Below are 14,990 nucleotides of genomic sequence, written 5' to 3' on the forward strand. Positions count from 1 at the left end.
TTTGGAGAATATATAAAAGCATAAATTAAACCATTAAAAAATAAATGAGCTATTTTTAATAAAACAGAAGCCCCAGATAATCAAAAGAAAAATACAGTACGATAATATATACTTTTTGTTTTATCTTCCTCTCTATTTTCCCTATTCAGTTTCCCTCACTCTCTTATGGTACCTTTCACTATTTCTTATATTCCACATTTGAGTGAGACCATATGATAATTGTCTTTCTCTGATTGACTTATTTCACTCAAAATAATGCCCTCCAGGTCCATCCACATCAAAGCAAATGGTAGGTAGGTATTCATCCTTTCTGATGGCTGTGTAGTATTCCATTGTGTGTGTATGTGTGTGTGTGTGTATACCACATCTTCATTATCCATTCATCTGACAAAGGACATCTCAGCTCCTTCCACAGTTTGGCTATTTTGGACATTGCTGCTATGAATATTGGGGTGCAGGTGTCAACATCAGTTCCATTCATGTATTTTTATACATCTACCTTAGTCAACTCAGTTGCCAAAACAAAATACTACAGACCAGATGCCTAAAACAAAAGGAACTTATTATGCAAACTCTGGAGGCTGGGAAGTCCAAGGACAACCAGGGGATTAGGTTCCCTGGTCAGAGTCTCCTCTGGGCTTGCTGATGGCCACCTTCCCATGCTGTCATCTCATGGCAGAAAGAAAGAGAAAGAAGTCTTGTTGGTATGTCTTCTTATAAAGGCACTAACCTGATCATGATGGCTTCATCTTCATGATCTCATCTAAACCTAATTATCTTCCAAAAGCTTCATCTCCAAATGCCATCACATTGGGAGTTAGGGCTTCAACATATGGAGTTTGAGGAACACAATTCAGTCCATAGTCTTCTGTTTCTGACCCCTGAGTTCATGTCTTATCACTTGCATTCCATCCCAATATCCACAGAAGTCTTAATTCATTCCAGCATCAGCTCTAAAATCTAAAGCCCAAAGTCTTATTTAAATAAAACATAAGTCATATAAAATGAGTGAGATTCCAGATCTGAGGCAAGATTCCTCTCCAGTGATGCACCTGTGAAACAAGAGCTGTGCTTCTAAAATATAATGGTGGAACAGACATAGGATGGACATTCTTTTTCAAAATAGAAAAAGGGAAAGAAAGAGGGGTGATAGGTCTCAAGCAAGCCCAAAACAGAAGGTTAATTGTTAGATCTTGAAGCTTGAAAATAACCCTCTTTGGTTCTGTACTATACGTTCCAAACCCACTGGAGCAGGTCTTATTTCCCGAAGGCTCTGCTAGGCCATGGGCAAACTCCTGAGATTCCAAGAAGCTCACCTCCCAGTGTTCCAAGTGGCAATCGTCTCACCTATTGAAACCAAAACAGCCCCCTCCTCTCTCATACACACACACACACACACACACACACACACACACACACTTTGAAATCATGAGGGCAGCTCCAGTGATCTCTAAATTCCTTGGTTCATTTTTCCCCTTGTCTTGGAAAAGCACACACAATCACATCCAAATAGCCCCATGGCCCAGCCCTGTCATATCTAAGAAGTCTGACAACCTCCCTTCACTTTATCCCGTCTCTGTCCCCTTCAGTTCAAATGCACAGTGTTTCTGATGGGATGACCCCATAATCTACTTATCAAGTGACAGTCCAACATCTTCGGTGCTGTCTTCCAGACACACTTTCTCATTTTCTGCAATATAAATAGAATTATTTATTATAATAATATAATAATTATTTATTATTAATTTATTTATTTGAGAAAGAGGGAGAGAGAGAGGGAGAGAGAGGCAGAGACATAGGCAGAGGGAAAAGCAGGCTTCATGCAGGGAGCCCGATGCGGGACTTGATCCTGGGGCTCCAGGATCATGCCCTGAGCCAAAGGCAGACACTCAACCACTGAGCCACCCAGGCGTCCCCAGATTGAATATATATATTTTAAAATAGTTAGTTCTGATTTCTTTTTATTTAATAATTCCTTCTTCAATTTATTTTTTTCTTCATGTATTTTACTAAAAGCAGTTAGGAGGAACCAAATGATTCCTTCAACACTTTAACATCCACATTTCTAACTTGCACTTCAAAACTCTTCATTATCTAGCTCCAGTCATTTCCACATATTGAGGTATTTGTTACAGCATTGCCACACTTCTCAGTACCAATATTTTAATCTGCTCAGGCTGCTATATAACAAAATACCAAAGACTGAGGGGCATAAGAAACAGGAATTCATTTCTCCCAGTTCTGGAAGCTGTCTAAGATCCAGATGCTGGCCAATCCAATTCCCCAGTGAGGACTCTCTTAGGATTGCAGAAAGCAACCTTCTCCTTTTGTCCTGTCCTGGCAGAAAGAGAGAGAGAGAGAGGAAAGCTCTTTGGTGTCCCTCCTCACAAGAGCAGTAATCCCATCCTGAAGTCCCCTCACTCATGATCCCACTTAAATCCAATAACCTCTCAAAGGCCTCAACTCCAAATAACATCACACTATGGTTACTCCTTCAACACAAAAATGTGGGGACAAAATTCAGTTTATAGCAATGCCTAATAAGGCTTTCATTTTATTTTTTTCTCTTTTTTATTTTAAAACTTAATTTTACTTCATTATAAACATGTTTACATTCAATTTTAGAGGCATAAAATTTTCAGAAAGTCAATGGTATTCCTTAACCTCTTCAATCCCACTGCGAGTACCTAAAGTTGACAGGTTGGACTGCGTTTTGTTGTTGTTGTTGTTCCACGGGTTTTATATATTTTCACTAACATAGAGAATTATGTATACACTTCTGCAGGAGATTTTATTTAATTTTTTAATGGAATCATGATTTACATAGTTTTCTATAACATTTATGTACATTTAGTTCTCATTCTTTTTTAATAGTTGAATGATAATCCTTACTGTGAATGTAATAAAACTGCTCAATCTTTCTCTGTTGCCATTTAAAATAATTTCAAACTGTTTTCAGTGTTGCTACTAAAAATCCTTATACACAATAAAAATCTTTATATACATATACTTAGAAGAATATTTTAAGCCAAATGAATATGTCTTACCCTTGTATTTAATGTACTTAATCTTTTCTCCAGTAATCAAGATGTATTTATCTCTTGATGGATAGGGTTAGGGGGTGATTAGAATTGCTCAAACAAGAATTCAAAGAGGGGGAATTACTATTGAGTTTCTTATACGTAACATAAAGCTGTTGAATCCTCAGCAAGGTAATAGATTTGAAAGATGTTTCATTCCCTCTATAGAGACAGACTAGAAGATTGGATTATAGAGTTCTATTATACACCCAGAATCCAAAGGAGGAAAATATGAAATGTAGAGATGGAAACCCAAAGCTTTCCTCTTATGCTTCACTTTTATTGTAGAGAGAAAAGGGAAAGAAGAACGGGGGAGGGTTCCCTTTCCCCCTGGAGCTGAGCTTCCAGGCATGCTGGGAGGTAGGAAGATTTATTCTCTAACCTACAGATAGGTAGGGGAAAGTCCAAATTGTTGGGTCTGATGGCAAACTTGACTGGATTTGGTAGGGGAAGCTGGTAAGCTTTTGGAAAAAAAACCAACTGTGGCTATTTCACACATGACCTAAGGCGGTGGCACACCACCCATAGTAGAAGAGGTAAAATGGAAGCACTGTTCTTAAATTTTCAGTGGCCATATAGATCAAAAGACTTAGAAGATGATATCAGTATAGTAAAGAAAAGAATAGTAAAGAAGCCCAGAGGTATGGGAGGCCCATAAACCCTCAGAAGCCTAGAGTTAGCTTGAAGAAGCCACTTTAGAATGAGAGTCAACGCCTGGACCATCCAAATGTCCTTTAACAGGTGACTGGATAAACAAGCCATGGTCTACCTTTTAGCTCCCCAAATTCTAACACTGTTTTCTGAATCACCTCTCCCATGGCTTTACTATCTACTCTTACCCACTTTGCAGTAGCTCAAACTCACTCTGTCTGCCTCTTTATTTTATTAAAGCCACATTAATAGCAACATTCAATGAATTAACAAGAATCACTTTCATCCCTCATTCCTACCTGCACAATATTTTACATGGCCATGATTGAAGTGCTCTGGCTGCTACTTCTTCCCACATAATACAGCTGATATGGCTGACACTGAGAGTCTATCTGCTTTCCCAGCTGTCTCACTGTGATAACACAGCAGCCTCAGATCCATACATAAAACTGCACATTCAGTCACTTGCTTCAGAAGAAGAAAAATCACCTTATATCTCAAAGACCAAGAAAATAGGGATCCCTGGGTGGCGCAGCGGTTTGGCGCCTGCCTTTGGCCCAGGGCGCGATCCTGGAGATCCGGGATCGAATCCCATGTCGGGCTCCCGGTGCATGGAGCCTGCTTCTCCCTCTGCCTGTGTCTCTGCCTCTCGCTCTCTCTCTCTCTCTCTCTCTGTGTGTGTGACTATCATAAATAAATAAAAGTTAAAAAAATTAAAAAAAAGACCAAGAAAATAAAGGTTTCTTTCTTAATAGAAAAGATTGTATATTGCTATTACGCAGCAAGCACTAGGTTGCAAAAGGACTTTACTATAGGAGACAACTAACTTTTAGGATCCATACTTTCTGCACCAATAAAATTAAAGTATGTTTTTAAAAGCATTAATTGAAAAAAAAATAAAATAAAAGCATTAATTGTTAATTATCAAGGCCAAATATATTAAGACAAAATGCCTCTTAAAAATGTATTGCCAGGGATCCCTGGGTGGCGCAGCAGTTTGGCGCCTGCCTTTGGCCCAGGGCGCGATCCTGGAGACCCGGGATCGAATCCCACGTCGGGCTCCTGGTGCATGGAGCCTGCTTCTCCTTCTGCCTGTATCTCTGCCTCTCTCTCTCTCTGTGTGTGACTATCATAGATAAATAAAAGTTAAAAAAATGTATTGTCAAAAAAAAAAAATGTATTGTCAGACAAGGTATAACCTATTCTCAATATTATATTGTCAAAGGTGTTCAAGTTCACTATGGTGATATATTTAATTAGAAACACATTTTTTTATGTTTCCAGAGGTTGGATCAAAGATATTTTTTTTTCAACTGAAAAATTTGCATTTTCTAGTTCTCCACTGTCTTTCTAAATTAACAACTGTTACTTAGGAAAAAAAAGTATAGTTTATTTAAAATGAAATACCAGCATATTTTAAGGCTTGGATATTGTTGAATATAGTCATTATTAAGTCAGCCCAGCATGGAGCCCAACACAGGGCTCGGTTTCATGATCCTGAGATCATGACCTGAGCCCAAATCAAGAGATGCTTAACTGACTGAGCCATCCAGATGCCCAACAAAGTTTAATCATTTACAATTTTCAAAATGCCAGTATTTGTTTAAAAAAAAACACTGTATTATCATCATATAATGTATTACATATAAGTGTAACAGATATAGTTTTTAATTTGGCATATACTCCCTCTTCTTGTATTGCCATTTGTTGCTGGTTGCTACTTGAGAAACTGGGAATCTCTGCTTAAAAAAAAACAAAGAATTTCTTGTAAAAGAAATAATCATAACATCTAAACCACCTTTTTTTTTTTCCTTCCAGAGTTCAATGTTGTAGAATTTCTTTGAGAGCTTAAGGTAGTCTAAAATGGAATCATCCACAGGAAAGGATTGTGATACCTTCTTCCCACTGCTCCCAAAGAAGGGAAGCACCGGCACCCAGGGACCTGTTACAAACTCAGTATATTGCTGAGGTTGCAAAGCTCTTTTTCCAGCACTGTGGCGCTGTTGGCAAGCCCAGGGCTCAGGAAGTCAACAGGTTCCTCAAACCCTCAAAACCATATCTCACAGGGAACTAAACGGGTTAGGTGAGGAGGATCCTTTTCTTCCTTCTCCTTCCTACACCACTCAGACCACTGATGCTAGCAGAGACCCCATCTCAGAAGACCTGAGACTCTATTTCCCTCTGTACAATGCTGATTCTTTTCAGGATCACTTCTACCCAGGAGCAACACAGTCCACAACTTCCCTTTCTTCAAGTTTTCTTCTGTGAAGGACACTTAAAATGTGCTCTTTCATGGGAAGTTCTAAGAAGCCCCGACAGTGGTGTTGGGCAGACATGGAAGGGGTCCTTGCTTATTTTCTACTTGTTGGCAGCAAGACTCTGGCCAGAGACTTGGCCAAGGGTCCTTTTAGAAGCAAATATTCATAAAATGGCAGGCTGTAGCACCTACTCCAATAGATAGGAAGGAATATTTGAGAGTGAAATGTTGGGTTTAGGAACCTCAAAGATTATTACTCTAGACAGGCTATCCATCTGAAAGAGAATATTCTCTCAGATAAGGCTAAAAGTATGGAGCCACTGATATTATTATTATTATTATTATTATTATTTTAAATTTTTGTTTATTTATGATAGTCACACACAGAGAGAGAGAGGCAGAGGCACAGGCAGAGGGAGAAGCAGGCTCCATGCACTGGGAGCCCAACGTGGGATTCAATCCTGGGTCTCCAGGATAGCGCCCTGGGCCAAAGGCAGGTGCCAAACCACTGCGCCACCCAGGGATCCCTAATATTATTAATGTAAATAGGATTTCATTTTTACCATAAGCTAGCACATGGGACATAAGTTTATAATAGTATTTCTTAACTCTAATTCTGCCCCATAATAAAGATAATGGGAAAATTTCTTGGCAGACAATTCATTGAAAACTGAAAAAAAATAATTTTTTAAAAAGATTTTATTTATTTATTCATGAAAGACACACAGAGAGAGAGAGACAGAGGCAGAGACACAGGCAGAGGGTGAAGCAGGTTCCACGCTGGAAGCCTGATGTCCTGGGACTCCAGGATCACGCCCTGGGTCAAAGGCAGGCACCAAAGCACTGAGCCACCCAGGAATCCCCTAAAATAATTTTTAAAAATATGCAACCACAGTATAATTAATTGAAAAAAGATACAGATATGAAATCAGAAAACTCAAGCTTAAATCCCAATTTTACTGACAACTCAATGAGATTTGAACAAATCACTTAAACTCTATAAGCTCAGATTCTTGGTCAATAAAATGTGAATGTGAGTTACTATTCTGAATTTTTTTTATAATATTTAAATGAGATAGTCAGCTCTTGAAATATATATTAGTTTTCTTATCTAGTTTTCCAATCATATTGTACTTCAAAATAATCAGCACTTTTTTTTTACATTTCATGTGCCATCAGTAAGGAAATGTGTTATAGTAACACTTAGTAGTAGATGCTTAATATTTATATAATAAGTTTTAATACCAGAGTTGGAAGCAGAATTACCTGGATACCCCTGCTATATTTACCAATGAAAATATTAACTCCTACTTTGGTCCAGATTCAATCACAATCTGAAGCAACACTGTAGATTGAACTCCTTCATGCTAAAAGCACACAGAGCATTGAGCCAAAGAGTTGTAAATCTTATAAAATCATATTAAGTGTGATTAAAACCGAAACCCATGTAAAATCAAGAAGTCACTGGTACACCCACTCTCAATATCACCATGATAGAAGCCAAATTTTTAGAAACTAAAATTTTCCTACAGAGTTGAGGATTTTAGACTTCAGCTCAGATTTGGGCTGGCTTAGAGGACAATGTGATATTAGTTCAGCGACCTTCATGCAAAAAAACCTGTGCCTTCTTCACTTAGCAAGGAAGAAGGAATTTAATTAAGGTTATCTTTTAATCCTTTGAGTTCCAGCAAGTGGTGGGAAACATGGAGGGATACCAGGACCATGGAGAGAGCCCAAACATGGAGAAAGCCCAACATGAATCCAACTCTCCAACCCTAATCACATGCACAAGCATGTTCTCATGCCAACCCAAGATAGGAAAAAGGTCTGTTATCTGACCTGTTGGATCTCTATGCAATTGGAAGGGGAAAGGTGGTTAGAAATAAGAGAAACAGTGTGACAAATAACTGATATGTTTTTCTTTTTCCAAGTATTCTTAATAGATAAAGAAGGAAAGTAACTGCAAGTTTGCACTTGTTGCCTTAGGTAGTAGTGGTTTTTGTCTGTTTTAGTTCATTGATTGGTTTTAACTTGATGCCTGAGATGAAATTTACATAGCCAACAAACAATAAAATCCAGAACACAGGAGACTAAAATTAAGACAGTTGAAGTTTAGTGCAGAAGACAACCAATAGATAGGTAGATGATTGATTGATGGATAGATAGATACATAGACAGACAGACAAATGATGTAGAGATAACCACAAATATGCTACTTTCATCTACTGCAGACTTTTGATCATCACCCCCTCATCATGTTCAGCTAAAGGACACTGACAGAGCACCTAAGTTTGTATTTGCACAGCTTTCAAAAGGTATTTATTATATTCATCTTTTAAAGGGAGATAATGAAAACATTCATAGTGAAAAAAACATTGATATAAAATTGAAAATGATGATGTCAATTCACTGTTCAATCTTTTAAGCAAAGAGAGAGCCTGAAAGTAACACAAGCCAAGAAGAGCAGAGGCAATCTATAGAAACAGGGACTTTATATGTAGCACAATGTCATTAAATTCATATCTTTCAATACTCTGAATGTAATGAGCTAAATGCTCCAATCAAAAGACATAGGGTATCAGGTTGGATAAAAAAGTAAGACTCACCAATATGCTGTCTGCAAGAGACTCATTTTAGACCCAAAGACACTTCCAGATTGAAAATGAGGGGGTGGAAAAATATTTATCATCCTAATGGACATTGAAAGAAAACTGGGGTGGCAAACCTAATATCAGACAAATTAGATTTTACCAAAGACTGTAATAAGAGATGAAGAAGGACACTATATCATAATTAAAGGGTCTATCTAAAAGAAGAATTAACAATTGTAAATATTATGCCTCTAAGATGAGACAGTCAATTGTATATATCAGTTAATAACAAAATTGAAGAAACCCATTGATAATAATACAATAATAGTAGAGGACTTGAAAACCCCACCTATTGCAATGGACAGATAATCTAAGCAGAATATCAGCAAGGAGACAATGGCTTTGAATGACACACTTGAACAGATGGGCCGCACACATATTCAGAACATTCTATCCTAAAACAACAGAATACACATTCTTCTCGAGTACACATGGAACAATCTCCAAAATAGGTCACATACTGGGACACAAATCAGGTCTCTACTGCTACTGAAAGATTAGGATCATTCCCTTTATATTCTCAAACCACAATGCTATGAAACTGGAACTCAATCACAAGAGAAAATTTGGAAAGACTCAAACACACGGAAGGTAAAGAGCATCATACTAAAGAATGAATGAGTTAAAGAAGAAATTTAAGAAGAATTTTTTTAAATTCATGGAAACAAATGAAAATGAAAACACAACTGTTCAGAATCTTTGGGATGCAACAAAGGCAATCCTGAGAGGGAAATAGATAACAATACAAGCCTTTCTCGAGAAACAAGAAAGGTCTCAAATACACAAGTTAATCTTACAGCTAAAGGAGCTGGAGAAAGAATAGTAGATAAGCCTAAACCTAGCAGGAGAAGGGAATCAATAAAGTTTAGAGCAGAAACAATGAAATAGAAACCAAAAAACCAGTAGAACAGACCAACAAAACTAGGAGCTGGTTCCTTGTTTGTGTTTTTACTTTTTAAAGATTTTATTTATTTATTCATGACAGATAGAAAGAGAAAGGCAGAGACAAAGGCAGAGGGAGAAACAGGCTCCTTGTAGGGAGCCCAATGTGGGACTCAATCCCAGACACTGGGATCATGACCTGAGCCAAAGGCAGATGCTCAACCACTGAGTCACCCAGGTGTCCCTGGAGCTGGTTCTTTGAAAGAATTAATGAGATTGATAAACCCCTGGCCAGACTTATAAAAAGAAAACAGAAAGGTCACAAATAAATAAAATCATGAATGAAAAAGGAGAGACCACAAGCAACACCAAAGAAATATAAACGATTATCAGAACATATTATGATAAATTGTGCTGGGGAAAATTGGACAATCACATGCAGAAGAATGAAACTGGACCACTTTCTTACACCATACACAAAGACAAACTCAAAATGGAAGTAAGATTTAAATGAGAGACAGGAATCCATCAAAATCCTAGAGAACAGGTAGAAACCTCTGACCACAATAACTTCTTGCTAGACATGTCTCCAAAGGCAAGAGAAACAAGAGTAATAATGAACTATTGGGACTGCATCAAGAGAAAAAGCTTCTTCACAGCATAGGAAACAGTTGACAAAATGAAAAGACAACCTACAGAATGGGAGAAGATATTTGTAATGACATATCAGATCAAGGGCTAGTATCCAAGATCTATAAAGAACTTATCAAACTCAACACTCAAAGAACAAATAATCCAATCAAGAACTGTGCAGAAGACATGAACAGACATTTCTCCAAAGAAGACATATGAATGTCTTGAATGACATATGAATGACCAACATATACATTAAAAAATGCACATCAGGGAAATACAAATCAAAAACCCCAAGGAAGTACAAGTCAGAACAACTAAAACTAATAAGACTGGAAACAATAAATCTTGGCAAGGATGTGGAGAAAGGGGAATTCTCTTACGCTGTTGTTAGGAATGCAAGTTGGTGCAGCCACTGTGGACAACAGTGTGGAGAGTCCTCAAGAAGTTAAAAATAGAGCTACTCTATGACTCAGTAACTGCCCTACTGGGTATAGACACCAAAGATACAGATGTGAAATGAAGGGGCAACTGCACCCCAATGTTCATAGCAACAATGTCCACAACAGCCAAACTGTGGAAAGAGCCTCGACGTCCATTGATGTGTGTGTGTGTGTGTGTGTATAGAGAGAGAATATTCATATATTGAACATTCATATTGAATTAATATATATTCATACATATATATATATGAATACTGTTCAGCCATCACAAAAATGAAATCAACCATTTGCAACAATGTGGATAGAACTAGAGGATATTATGCTAAGCAAAATAAGTCAATCAGAGAAAGACAATTATCATATGGTCTCACTCATATGTGAAATTTAAGAAACAAAACAGAAGATCACAGGACAAAAGAGGGAAAAATAAAACAAGATGAAATCAGAGAGGAAGACAAACCATAAAAGACTCTTAATCATAGGAAACAAACTGAAGGTTGCTGGAGGGGAGGTTGTTGGGGGATGGGGTAACTGGGTGATGGACATGAAAGAGGGCATGTAATGTAGTGAGAACTGGGTATCATATTAGACTGATAAATCACTAACCTCTACCCCTGAATCTAATAACACATTATATTTTAGTCATTTGAATAAAAATAAAAATAAAATAAAATGAGTAAAAATTATTTCTTACTCCTCCATATTTGTTACCCACTCTTCTCTTATTCACATATCCCAGTCCTGACTGGTTTTCTTTAATCCAGCCTGGCCTTTCCCACAACTTGCAGCTGACAACACATACCCCACCACCCTCATCTTTTTTTCTTACCTCCCCTCATTTTTAAATCTATCTTCTCCCAGGTTCAAGCTTCCTTTATGCTCCTGCATTCTATCTCCAGTTGGTTTTGGTGGTAATAAAATTTTTCCCTTCTCTCTTTTTTCAGACTAGTCAACTGATCTTCGTTTTTCCCATATTGATCTGCAGTATTCTCTAAAATATTTTTCCTCTGATACTTTCCACTCCTGGCTGCTGCATGGAATTTTACTCACACCAATTCAGGTATTATAACATAATAAAACCCAGGGCTATTTCCCATAGCCAGCAATCTTCAGTCAATACAGGGGAAGGAAGAAGGGAAAATCCAAATAAATCTTTTCATTTGCCAAAAGGCCTTTTTCTTCTAATTCTGAATCTGCAAGTCCAACATATTAATCTGGGTCAGATTTATTTGACTAGTGTCAGTATGCTCCTGGTGCAACACTGGCTATCCAAGTAACTGCTCTGCATAACCCACCCCAAAGCCTCAGGTTCAGTCTTGAACATGTCTGACACTTGATTTTACCTTTCCACCATCAGGTTGAGCTCTGTGGGCTCCAAGCACTGTATGCTCCTGGTACCTGACTACTACATATCCTCTCATATCTCTGTGCCTTTGCAGGGGACTCTGCTGCAGACTAAGCCTGAACACAACTCAGCATTCACTGAATGTTCTATGTTTGGGACACTGTGTTTAGTCCTGGGGATAAGAAAATCACTAGGATTAAAATCCTGTTCTCAAGTAGGTCACAGTCTGGAAAAGGAAAATAGGTGCATCGAAAGTATGTAAATTACAAAAAGGAGTTGATATCTGACCCAAATATTGGGAGATGAGTAGAAATTTGTAGAAATCCAAATTCAATAGGCATTTCTCTTACTGTGCCTTGAGTTCTCTGAAGAATTCAACTTGATTTAATTCTTAAAACAAGGCCATCCTTTTGGTATAGCAGAAAATAGAAGTTATGGCTTAAGAGGTAAAGTAGAGTGAGCGATACTGAGCCATAATGAAGAGTACCTCTGAAAAGGCAAGGTCTTCCAAAGAAAAGAGATAGATCAGGAAATGGCCAAAAGAGCTGAAAGGTAACATGATGCTTTACATAGCTGTGTGCAAATGAGATTTAAAAATATATTTCAACTCATGATTTCTTTAATTGAGAAGAAATTGTACCATTAGAGAATCTCTTTTTGATTACTGTATTTATCCCACTAGCACTTTCTCTAACTAGGGATAATATTTATATTTGAGCAAAAAAATAAAAATTTTAGTGATTCTTTTCTAAAACCTTCAAGAAAACATAAATAAAGTGGTACATTTTTAAAATATGATTACTCATCTACAACAGGAAATATGATTCAAGTTTTTTATACTTAATACACGGATTATTTTATCAGATCAACCTGCATAGGCCAAAGCTGAGATGCCTGCCCTGCTGGGTGAGATATTTTGTATACAAGTTTATTGCCAAACTACCAACATAAAAGCCAAGACCCTTTAATGATTTCTTTCCTAATTTAAAACTGCTCACTCTGTTGAAGGGTTCTTACTTGATTCATATTCAGTTATTATCTGATTAGGACCATTTCCCTAACTTAAAGAAGAAATAAATCCTGAGCAAATTCAGTCAATTCTTATTCTGGTTCAGAAATCTTCAGTCTTGTCAGCCAAATGGCATCCCTTCTCCCATCTGTGTTTCTACAGTAGCTACAAAAAGCTTACCTGGCCCCACCTCTGGTTTTTTGAATGGTCCTGGGAATGGCCTCTGGTTAAAGCTGAGCCAATCAAGTCTTTCATCAAGGACTTGCTACCTGGCGATGAGGGAAGGGATTCAGTGAGCAAAGAAGCTGTGAGGTTTGCTGCTTGAGAATGCTTGATGCAACCTCTCCCACCAGGTAGGTGAAGTTGGCCTGCAGGTGAGAAAGTGGGTGGAACATAGGTGGAAAGTAAGGCTGCACATGGAGTGTGCACAACATTCCCCACCTTGCACCTGGTTTCATGGGCCCCTAAGGTTTAACTCTATCACTACACTTCCTGGTGCAGGAACCCACAATTTTCCATGTTTGTTTTTCCATGTTTTAATTTTATTTTCTTTATTTACAGCCATAAGAGTTGTGAATAATAACCATTCAAACACTTAAAGGATAATTGTATTCATTATCACAAAACCTGAAAGTAAGTTACAATCTCATACCTTTATTATATAAGGTCACCGGTACTACGATATGTTATTAGATATTGTATCTATGATTTATTTTAAGAAATTGGCTCAGATGATTATGGAGGTAGAAAATCACAGGCCAGCAGGCTGAAAGCCAGGCAGTATTTGATGCTGCAGCTTTAAAGCAGAATTCCTTCTCCAGGAAACCCCAGTCTTTGCCCTTAAGGTCTTCAAATAACTGGATAAGGCCCTTTCATGGGGCCTTGTTATGGAGGGAAATCTGTTTTTTTTTTTTAAGTCCACTGATTGTAAATATTAGCTATGTCTATGAAATTGGTGTTGGATCAAACAACCATGTACTTACTACAATCTGGCCAAGCTGGCACATAAGACTTACTATCATGCTGTCTTTATTCCACAAATATCTAAATAATTGGACAACTTTTAAGTATCTTTTTTTAAAGACTCATTTATTTGAGAGAGAAAGAGAGAGAGAGAAGGGGTGAAGGGTGAGGGGCAGGGGGAGAGAGAATCTCCAGCAGACTCCACATTGAGCAGAGAGCCTAACGTGGGGGCTCTATCCCAGGACTCTGAGATCATGACCTGAGCCTAAACCAAGAGTCAGAAACCACTAAGGCTGCATCATCTAGGCACCCCAACTTTTAAGTGTCTTTCCTGTTCCCTAATTTGGGTAAATAAAATATGTCCATAGACCTAATACTCTAGAGCTTTAAATTGAGCCTTATGATTCTGAAGCTAGTAATAAAGCACTCAGATAGTATTTATGCAATGTATAAGGTCAGCAAAAATCCCTGAAGTGAATTACATCCCTGTAGGCACAACAGGACCATCAGTGATTATTCTGAATATAAATATCAAGTATTTACTCAGTAACAGGTAAAAGCTTTTGTGTAATGTTGTTTTGCTGCTGAGCATTATAGGTAAAAACATGAATATTCCTTCTGAAATAATGAGGTGCTAAATCAGCATCCACCAAAAAATATTTTAGAGAATCGATATTCATTTATTTAATCTTGCTGCCTTTCCTAACCAACACCCGAAAGCAAGGTTACTTTAAAACATTTGATAAATAGTGTAACATCAAATGGGAAAATTAATCAGTGCTTTTCTTCTAACGCATAGCAATCCATCATGCATGGACGATTTCCTTTCTTTTAAAATGCTGCTTATGTACTACTGTTCAAATATTTACAGGTGTTCTTCTTTATATAGTGTTACTTGATCCATGGGGTGGATATTCAGTAGATTGACTTTGGATCAATAATTTAGCATAATAATCTTTAAATAATACAGCAAGACCAGAAAAAAAAGTCAGAATAGAAGTCAGGAGATGGATGTGCTTGTTTAGACCTTGGGCAAATTATTTCATCTTAAAATAGGTCAAGAACATTTGATGGAA

General features: G+C 37.6%; 1 long non-coding RNA gene across 1 annotated transcript in view; it reads right to left on the reverse strand.

Moving 5' to 3' along the window:
• Positions 1–1,232: 1,232 nt before the first annotated feature.
• Positions 1,233–14,990, reverse strand: part of LOC140619091 (uncharacterized) — a 41,652-nt gene continuing 27,894 nt past the window's right edge. Inside the window, exons 2-3 of the long non-coding RNA XR_012019007.1 lie at positions 13,132–13,220; positions 1,233–1,690 (exon numbers count right to left, since the gene is read on the reverse strand). This is a non-coding gene — a long non-coding RNA (uncharacterized lncRNA). The remainder of the gene's footprint in view (positions 1,691–13,131; positions 13,221–14,990) is intronic.

Source organism: Canis lupus, chromosome 27 (genome assembly GCF_048164855.1).
Source record: "Canis lupus baileyi chromosome 27, mCanLup2.hap1, whole genome shotgun sequence".
NCBI lineage: Eukaryota > Metazoa > Chordata > Mammalia > Carnivora > Canidae > Canis > Canis lupus.